Here is an 11201-nt window from a genome sequence, read left to right as displayed (position 1 = left end):
CAGTTTGCCAGGTTGTTGGCCACTGTAAATTGTTGCTTGTGCAGGTGATTGGTAGAATTAGAGCTACGTTAATAGAAATGTGGGGAGATAATAGTATAAATGGTTGGTTCGGACTCAGTGGGACTAACCTGTTGTGACACTACGACGGGAAATATATTGGGCGCATGAAGTAACTAATGTAAACTAAAGATTGGCACAAAATGCTGGAGTAACTCAGCCGGTCAGGCAGCATCTCTGGGGAAAAGAAATAGGTGACGTTTCGGGTTGGAAACCTTCTTCAGACATAATGTGAACTAATATTAGTTTCGAGTTGCAGCGTGGAAACAGGCCCTTCCAGCCCACCGAGCCCATGCCGACCATCGATCACCCGTACACTAGTTCCATCCCACACAGAATGGACAAATTGCCCAGACCAATTTACTTACAAATCTGCGCGTCTTTGGAATGTGGGAGGAACCCGGAGCACCCGGGAAAAGCCCATGAGATCACGGGGAGAAAGTACAAACTCCATACAGACAACAACCCGTAGTCAGGATCGAGCCCAGGTCTCTGGCACCGCAAAGCAGCGACTGTACCGCTGCGCCTGATATATTATATGATATATTAGTCATCCCATAGCGATTATCAACACTTTTGTGCACTTGATGAAAAGACAAGCAAATTTAGTTGCTGATTACAGGGTAGATTTCTCGGGCTTTGTGTAAAATAAGCCAAGTGACATTTGCAAATGGGTAGAGAAATGAGTTTGGCTCTCAATACGTTTGGAGAGAAACCAAGGCAACCACCAAAGTAATCATTGTATCATCTTCTACACTGTACTGGAAACTATCCAAATATTTGATAATTGCAGCAGAAGTCTGTCGTGACTTTGCAAGATATAAACTAATATTAATGCCAGTAAAAATTGGGAGCAAACTGTTGGAGTTATTTGTACGTTTCTACCTCTGATCGAATCTCCGAAGTGTTCTTCTGTGGCTGCCAAGCTGAAGGATGTTAATAGTCAGCACTGTAATTTTATTTTGCTGGGCACACAATGCAGAACTGGACAATGACACTCTCCAAGGTCATCTCTGCCTTCTCCAGATGAATACCAATGCTTCCTCTATTCTGCTCCAAAAACCATGATTCACCGACTTCATCAGAGTTTCCTCCCGGCTTCCCTGAATCAGGCTCAACACAGAACAAATTTCTCTTGGCTTGTTCACTAACCCATGGAGAAATAGTAATAGTTAATACAGAAATAACTATTGCACTTTATTCAATGCCATCAAGAAAATTTAAAAAAAACTCTGCTTTTGCTTGGTGCATGAAAAGTTAGAAAGGGCAGCACAGTGGCGCAGCGGTAGAGTTACTGCCGTACAGCGCCAGAGACCCGGGTTCGATCTTGACTACGGGGGCTGTCTGTACGGAGTGTGTACATTCTCCCCCTAACCACGTGGGTTTTCTCCGCGATCTTTGGTTTCCTCCCACACTCCGAAGACGTACAGGTTTGTAGGTTAATTGTCTTGGTATAAAATGTGAAACTGTCCCTAGTGTGCGAAGGGCAGTGTTAATATGCGTGCGGACTCGGTGGGCTGAAGGGCCTGTTTCCGCGCTGTATCTCTAAAGCTAAACTAAACCTAAAACTGAATCACTTACTCCGCAGTTTATCACGATGTGAAAAATATAGTGCTGCGTGGGTGCGTTACATTGTTGCTGTGTTATATAAATCATTAACTTTGACTTTTAGAATAATGTAGTGTGGCATTTCAACGCATTGTTGTTGCTGATATTTGATCGATTGATTGAAAAGTGCTTCATACATTGAGTGGGTTTACAGTCAAGCACATGAAAGTGTAAATTGAGGCAACAATATGTTATCTGTCAACTTTCACAGGCAAATTAGACCTTGTCAAGTCCTCTCCCTTCCACAATGGAATTCAAGCATTTTCCAGAATATACATGTCAAGAGGCAGATTAGTTAATTCTTATGTGAAAATGCCTTTATTCTCAGAGATGTGATAAACATTTGGGTCAGTGAGGTAATTTCTCTTTTCAATTTGGTCGTAGATGTTCTTTGTGCATTGAATATCCAATTTTGAAAGTAATTTCCTTAAATGCTATGAATAATTAATGAGGTGCAGGTAGAAATTTGGCTTGATTTTTGCAAAGTGATTTGCCATCGATTTTAATTTAACAAATTGATAGAAACATAGAAACATAGAAATTAGGTGCAGGAGTAGGCCATTCGGCCCTTCGAGCCTGCACCGCTATTCAATATGATCATGGCTGATCATCCAACTCAGTATCCCGTACCTGCCTTCTCTCCATACCCTCTGATCCCCCTAGCCACAAGGGCCACATCTAACTCCCTCTTAAATATAGCCAATGAACTGGCCTCAACTACCTTCTGTGGCAGAGAGTTCCAGAGATTCACCACTCTCTGTGTGAAAAAAGTTCTTCTCATCTCGGTTTTAAGGGATTTCCCCCTTATCCTTAAGCTGTGACCCCTTGTCCTGGACTTCCCCAACATCGGGAGCAATCTTCCTGCATCTAGCCTGTCCAACCCCTTAAGAATTTTATAAGTTTCTATAAGATCCCCTCTCAATCTCCTAAATTCTAGAGAGTATAAACCAAGTCTATCCAGTCTTTCTTCTTGATAGAATGTTGAACGAATGCTAAACATGAATGTTGAACGATTTTTTTTTTCCAATTATCATTTTCTGGATGCTTCAGCGGTTATTTAACCTCCGTCTGTGAGTTTGGCCTTCAGAAAATAGGTACCAGTTCTCACAAAGCCAATTTTCTTCTTTGTGAGAACCAGTACCTATGTTTTATCTCGATAGATTAGCCATTACTGGAGCAATGAGTAGTTTTTGAAGTAGGTGACATTTACGGAGGGAGAAAGGCTGAATTAACATTTAAGCTCATTGATCCTTCTGATAGATCCTTGTTTCTGAAATGTTAACCCTGTTGCTCTGTTTCTCACTACACAGACATGGTCTCATTTAGTTTAGAGTCTGAAGAAGGGTCTCAACCCAAAACGTCACCCCATTCCTTCTCTCCAGAGATGCTGCCTGTCCCGCTGAGTAACTCCAGCATTTTGGGTCTATCTTCGACTTATTTCATTTAGTTTCGTTTAGCTTAGATTTACAGCGCAGAAACAGGCCCTTCGGCCCGCCGAGTCCGTGCCGACCAGCGATCCCCACACACTTACACTATCTCACACATGCTGGGGACAATTTACAATTTTACCAAGCCAATTAACCGACAAACCTGAACGTCATTGTGGTGTGGAAGAAAACCCACGCATGTCGCAGGGAGAACGTACAAACTCCGTACAGACAAGCACCCCCTAGTCAGGATCAAACCCGGGTCTCTGGCGCTGTAAGGCAGCAACTCTACAGGAACAGATGCCGTTCGTAGCATTACTCAACTAATTAGTGATCAATTATTTCAACATCCACAATCATGACATAACATTAAAGTGGTTTCGACAAAATGTGTAGGAAGGGACTGCAGATGCTGGTTTAAACCAAAGATAAACACAAAAAGCTGGAGTAACTCAGCGGGACTGGCAGCATCTCTGGAGAGAAGGAATGGGTGACATTTCGGGTCGAGACCCTTCTTGAAGTTCAATGTTCCATGAAGCATCCAGTTCAATGTCTCCTTTTCATCTCCAGCCTTTGTCACTTACTCTACCCATCTGCCAATCAACCCCGCTCCCCCCTCACCTATATCCACCAATCACTTGCCAGGCTTTGTCCCACCCCCACCTCTTTTCCAGCTTTCTACCCTACACTATAATCAGTTTAAAGAAGGGTCTCAACCTGAAACATTGCCTATCTAGTTCCTCCGCAGATTCTGCCTGACCCGCTGAGTTTCTCCAGCACTTTGCGTTTTGTTCATTGCTTATCAATTGCTTTGCACCATCCTCAAGTCACAGAAACATTATAACAATGCAAGTCTTTCTTTGTACATTCTCCCTGTGACCGTGCGGGTTTTCTCCAGATGCGCCTTTTCCCTCCCACACTCCAAACCCATACAGGTCTCCAGCATTTTTGTGTACCTTTGATTTTCCAGCATCTGCAGTTCCTTCTTAAACACAGGTTTGTAAGTTAATTGGCTTCGGTGAAATTGTAAATTTTCCATTGTGTGTAGGGTAGTGCTAGTGTGCGGGGTGATCGCTGGCCGGCGCGGACTCTGTGGGCCGAATGGCCTGTTTCCGTGCTGTGTCTCCAATGTCCAAAGTCTAAACGCGACAATAAATTTGTACTGTCATAAACGCATGAGAAATTGTTTTACTTTAGGAGTGAGCTCGTATGTTTATCCCAAATCATGTTTTTTTTTAAAGGTTGCACGCATAAACATCAGTGACTCACATAAAAGTATACGGGACAATTTGAGTGACTTATAGAGCCAGCAATATCAAACTGAATCTTCACGGCACATCACGCCAAATTGCAACCAAATAAAAAAAATGAATCACTGATAGAATTCAACAAAAGGCGAGAAGATAGAAGCGGGGATGTAATTGAGAATACTCACTTGACAGTTCATCCGTGATTATATTTCCAAATGACTGTGCACCTGAAAAGTCCTCCTTATTCAACACTCCGCAATCGTGTTTTAAAGAAGGTGAAACTATTCAAAACATGGTCATGCAATGTCGCCTCTATCTGTTGTTGGAAAATTAAATTAACTGTGCATTCCAATCTCACTCACGAAACCAATATCGAGGTTTTGAATCTTTATAAAGCATACAGGCACTTCCAGACCCTTGAATGCTTCCAGGAATTTTTTATTAGGTTTTGAGTATCAGCCTCAGCCTGAAATAATCATTGTTACACTCTCAGGCAAGATCCAGCTCAGTGTAAACCGCTGAGAATCAGACTAGAGTTGGATTATTACGTTTGTTCTCTGACCAGCTATTAGAGATTCGAACATATTATATCTCCTCCGATTTACTCCAAATTCTGCCTGAAGCCAATTGATTGTGATGGTGACGTGGCCAACTTATAAATTTAATTTACAACTAACTATTCCAGACCTTGTCTCAAGTTCAAGATTCAAGGGAGTTTATTGTCATGTGTCCCAGATAGGACAATGAAATTCTTGCTTTGCTTCAGCACAACAGAATATTGTAGGCATAAATAAATACACAACAGATCAGTGTGTCCATATTCATTCCTTCAGATCTGATTATTGTTTGAGATATTTCAGACTTTCTAAAACTTTTCCTTTCATTTTCTTAATCAAAAATGAATCAAAATGGCGCCTCTTGCAAATGGACTCGGTGAGGTGTTCTGTACATTCTGTGCTCACTGGGGTGAGGGTGTTCATGTACGGGGATAGTCTTGAAGGTCTGTACGCAAAAAAATGTACCTGGTACGTGTGACAATGAAGAAACCATTGACCATTGAACTGTCTATCACTCGCTTTATTTCACTTTCTGTAAGTAATCTTACAACAAATTACACATTCTAGTTTAATTTTAAGGCAGAATTTTAAATAGCATCTCTTATAGCCTACAGACCCAATGTGGGTAATAGGAATTAGTGTAGAGAAGTATTATGGGTGGCAAGGACATGGTCGTCTGAAGGGTCTGTTCTGTGTTGTAGAGCACTATGCTTCTATCTATGACTACGACATACTAGTACCTAAAGAACACTGACATAAACATATTGATGCCTAAGGACTGAATCACCACTACCTGTTTGATAGTATTGAAACTGGAAACAGGCCCTTCAGCCCAGCAAGAGCATGCTGACCATCAATCACACGTTCACACTAGTTCTATGTTATTCCACTTTCATGTCCATTCTCTATATATTAGGGGCAATATACAGAGACCAATATACAGACCCACACGTCTTTAGGACATGGGAGACAATAGACAATAGACAATAGGTGCAGAGTAGGCCATTCGGCCCTTCGAACCACAACCGCCAGGCACTGTGATCATGGCTGATCACCCACAATCATTTCCTGCCTTCTCCCCATATCCCTTGACTCCGCTATCTTAAAGATCTCTATCTAACTCTCTCTCGAAAGCATCCACCGCTCTCTGAGGCAGAGAATTCCACAGGTTCACCACTCCATGTGAAAAATTTTCCTCATCCCTGTTCTAAATGGCTTACCCCTTATTCTTAAACTGTGGCCCCTGGTTCTGGACTTCCCCAACATCGAGAATATGTTTCCTGCTTCTAGCATGTCCAAACCCTTAATAATCTTATATGTTTCTCATCTCATCCCCTCTCATCCTTCTAAATTCCAGAGTATACAAGCCCAGCCGCTCCATTCTATCAACATATGACAGTCCCGCCATCCTGGGAACTGGTGCTCCCGAAGGAAACATAGACATAGAAACATAGAAACATAGAAAATAGGTGCAGGAGTAGGCCATTCGGCCCTTCGAGCCTGCACCGCCATTCAATATGATCATGGCTGATCATCCAACTCAGTATCCTGTACCTGCCTTTTCTCCATACCCCCTGATACCTTTAGCCACAAGGGCAACATCTAACTCCCTCTTAAATATAGCCAATGAACGAGCCTCAACTACCTTCTGTGGCAGAGATTCACCACTCTGTGTGAAAAACCCACGCAGTCACAGGGAGAACGTGCAAACTCCGCACAGACTGCACCCGGGGTGAGGATCGAACCCGGGTCTCTGGCGCTGTGAGGCAGCAGCTCTACCAGCTGCGCCACATTGCCACCACAGTCTGGTGTGCACATACCATTCATGTAGAGCCTTCACAACTGTCCAATTGACTTAACGATTAGTTGCTTACTCTCAATCTGCAAGTGAATTTGGAAGTAAATCGACGATCATTGTGCTGAGAAAACCAGTGCCAAATGTCCCAGATTTCACTGCCAAGGGGTTCTACAACCAATTAATTAAATTTGAGCTGGAATCCTTGTTGTTCCGCAGGCAAAGATAGCAGTTAATTTGTGCACAGCACGGGATAACAAATAGCAGTGAGATTACTCACCAGATAATCTGTTTATCTTCACAGTGCAGTCGAATCTGTGGTGCTCATCACAACTGCCTGACAATGTCTGATTTCATGCTTCATCCAAAGGGAACATCTATGTAACATCAGTATGATCCTTATCTTATAATTAGCCATGATCAGGATAATTTGTCTCGGTTAATATATAAGCATACATTTAATGTTTGTGCATCAGTGTTTACTGGGCACCCACTGTTCAAAATCTCCAAATTAGTTCAATAAAGTGGATTGTGTAGGAAGGACACTCAATGAATTGGATTGCTTGCCACAAATAGAACAGTACAACAGGGTGGCGCAGCGGTAGAGTTGCTGCCTTACAGCGAATGCAGCACCGGGGACCCGGGTTCGATCCCGACTATGGGTGCCGTCTGTTCGGAGTTTGTACGTTCTCCCCGTGACTTGCATGGGATTTCTCCGAGACCTTCGGTTTCCTCCCATGCTCCAAAGATGTAGGTGAATTGGCTTGGTAAATGTAAAAAAATTGTCTCTAGTGGGTATAGGATGGTGTTGATGTGCGGGGATCGCTGGCCGGCGTGGACCCGATGGGCCAAAAGGGCATGTTTCCGCGCTGTATCTCTAAAACTAAAACAAAAAAAACACAGTATCGGGCTCTTCGGCCCACAATATTTGTGCCATATCATGATGCCAAGTTAAACTGATCTCATTTGCCTCTACATGATCCATATCCCTCTATTCCTTGCATTTCCATGTGCCTATTTAAAAGCCTCTTAAACCCCACTATCGTATCTGCCTCCACCACCAGTGTGTTCCATGCACCTGTGTAAAAAAACTTGCACCACACATCTCCATTAAACTCCCCCCCCCCCCCCCTCCCCCTCTTGCCTTAAAGCTATTTCCTCCCATGTGTTGGACATTTCTAGACTGGGAAAAAGGTTTTGACTCCCGACACTATCTATACTTCACATCATTTTAGAAACTTCTACCAAGTCTCCCCTAAACCTTCGATGTTCCAGCGAAAAAACAATACAAGTCTTTCCAACTTCTCCCTGTAGCTTAAAACCTCTAGTCCAGGCAGCATTCGGGTAAACCTTCTTTGCATCCTCTCCAAAGCCTCCACACCTTTCCTGTAATGGATCAGCCAGAACTGCATGCAATAATCCAAATGCGGCCTAACCAACATCCTATAGAGCTGAATCATGACTTCCTGACTCTTATATTCAATGCCCCTCGCAATGAAGGCAAGCGTACCATACACCTCTTCTTTATTCCATACCATACACATATTCTTTACCATCGTATCTACTTAGATAGAGATAGTCACACAGCGTGGAAACAGGCCCTTCGGCCCAACTTGCCCACGCCAACCAACATGCACCATCTACACTAGTCTGCATTTAGCCCATATCCCTCTAAACCTATTCTATCCATGCACCTGTCTAAATGTTTCTTAAACATTGTGGCATTATTTGTGCTGCCAGAAGTTGCCGTTGTAGTTAATTGGTGGGAATTTCATTAGTTTTATTGATAACACCCTCAGGCAGAAGGAAGTATTAACTCTGCAATATTGTACAGATAGAAATGTTATGTGGCTGTCCACGCAGTCTCTGGAGTGTAATATTAAACTTGCTGTCAAAATGTTCAGGCATCAGGAAAGTCAGGTGATTTCTTCCCCTCCGACCCACATTATCCCTTTAACCTAGACCAACAACAGACAGGGTTGTGTCACCACATATCACCGCAGTCAGTCCATCAATCTAGCTGGCACACGTATCTCTCACCTAAAACCACATTCCAGTCAACGTATAATCCAGTGTATGTAAAGCACCCTGAATCAGAGGCATTGTTTAAACTATTTTTTTTAATGTTATGGTTTAATTATATTCACAGCTTCCCATATGCAAAGTGATTGGGTTGAAAAATTCTGGTAACACGTTGGATTTTTTTTGTTGCCAGGTGCAAGTCACAAAATGTATCCCCCACATAATCTTACAGTGCCAGAGACCTGAGTTCGATCCTGACTGTGGGTGCTGTCTGTACAGAGTTTGTACTTTCTCCCTGTGACTGCGTGAGTTTTCTCTGGGTGATCCAGCTTCCTCCTATGTGCCAAAATCACGCAGGTTTGTAGGTGAATTGGCTTCTGTAACATTGTGAATCGTTCCTAGTGTGTAGGATGGCACTAGTGTATGGGGTAATTCCTGGTCAGTGCGGACTCGGTGGGCCGAAGGGCCCCATTTCTGCACTGCATCGCTAAAGTCTAAAATCTAATTTTTTTCACAATATCTATGTGTTTACGATTAAATCAATGTTTTGGACCTCTGTGTGTCATCAGCTCCTGTACAATCTCTGTGACAAATGCTAGTCAATGAACCATAAAACAAGGTGTTATTTCTTTACCCACAGAGGTTCATGATTGATGGAAAGTCATTGAAGAAGGCAAGGGAAATGGCTCAGAAAGTCATAAAATCAGGCAGGCATGCATCTACCATTGCATTTTCTCTCTCTTCACATTTTGTATCCTATTTTTTTGGAACCTAAGTTGATGGCAAGGAACATTACTTCCCATAACTTGATTTTATACTTTCTCGTTATTGGATTTGAGAAAGCTTTGGTTCTCTCCGCACCATTAGCCATTTGCAAAACAGCCTCACAGTTGCAAAACTATTCCTTCTGAAAAAAAGCCTCAGTGTTAGTGTGCGACATTTGGTCAAGTCTCAGAAGCGTGAGTCAGACAATATAAACAACCAGGAAGTTAATGATTTTGGTTGCGACTGTGCACTAATTACTGATTTTGTATCTTTTTTTCTTTCTGTCCCTCAAGCGTTCCTTCAATACTCATCTCGCTAATTGGAAGCGACACAACACAGCTGTGTGTAGAATATGTCTTTGTCACTCTCAAGAAAATCAAAGGCTATATTGTTGAAGTATGTCACATGTTAAAATAACATTGCAGTGCAGGTCGCAAGGACCTAGATGAATGGCTGCTATTGACAGACTTTTGCACAAATTCTCTGGTTATTTTACTGTGCTGTAAAATATGGTCTTGCTGCCTGTCCACTTAAAATGAGTTTTTTTTAACACGGTCATTAAATTTCTAAGTACACCTTCAATTTAGGGCCATCTTAGTTTAGAGATCCAGTGCGGAAACAGGCCCTTCGGCCCACCGAGTCCCGTGCCGTCCAGCGATCCCCGCGCGTTTACCCGATCCTACACACACTAGGGACAATTTACAATTACACCCAGCTGATTAGCCTACAAACCTGCACGTCTTTGGAGTGTGGGAGGAAACCGGAGATACCGGGGCAAACCCACGCGGGTCACGGGGAGAACGTACAGACTCCGTACAGACAGCACCCGTAGTCAGGATTGAAACCCGGTCTCTGGCGCTGTAAGGCAGCTACTCTACCGCTGCGCCACCGTGCCACCATCTATACCAAAAATGCATTTAACTAAACCAACGTTTAACTAAACCACCATTAAAGATGTCAGACACCTGTATCGTAAAGGTATTCTTGATGTGTTTCCATTAAAAAAAAATGACTGCACTTCATATCCAGATTGTGTGAAACTAAGAGAATTTTGAGTGACATTTGAAAGCAGACTGTGAATTGAAGTAGTTGAAAAGCAGTGTCATAGAGTCAGGCTGCATGGAACCAGGCCCTTCGGCCCAACTCATCCATGCCGGCCAGGGAGCAACCTTATCTCCATGATAATGCTCAGGTCACTTCTGAACTGTTCTGAGTAGGGCAGAGCAGAGGCACAGCGGTAGAGTTGCTGCCTGACAGCACCAGACACCAGGGTTCCATCCTGACTAAGGGTGCTGCCTGTATGGAATTTGTGCATTCTCCCTGCGACCGCGTGGGTTTTCTCCAGTTGCTCCAGTTTCCTCCCACCTTCCAAAGACATGCAGGTTTGTAAGTTAATCGGCTTCTGTAAGTTGTCCCTAGCGTGTAGGATAGAACGAGTGTACGGGTGATCACTGGTTGGTGCGGACTCGGTGGGTTGAAAGGCCTGTTTCATGCTGTATCTCTAAACTAAACTAAACTATAGTGACACCTACTCAAAAGGCTGATAAACCCAGATCTCTTCCTTCCAAACCATCTTGGTGTGATTTCAATAGAACGGGAGAAAGATAGAAGATTCAAAGATGTGAAGGAGGAGAGTTCAGTGTTACAGGTGAGAGATACAAAACGAACAGGTTGTGCAAAGTCATCAGGTGTATTTTTCATGTGAAATTACATTAATTGT

This window comes from Amblyraja radiata, chromosome 23 (assembly GCF_010909765.2).
Source record: "Amblyraja radiata isolate CabotCenter1 chromosome 23, sAmbRad1.1.pri, whole genome shotgun sequence".
NCBI classification, from domain to species: domain Eukaryota; kingdom Metazoa; phylum Chordata; class Chondrichthyes; order Rajiformes; family Rajidae; genus Amblyraja; species Amblyraja radiata.
The sequence above is the reverse complement of the archived record's forward strand: the minus strand, read 5'-3'. Positions refer to the sequence as shown.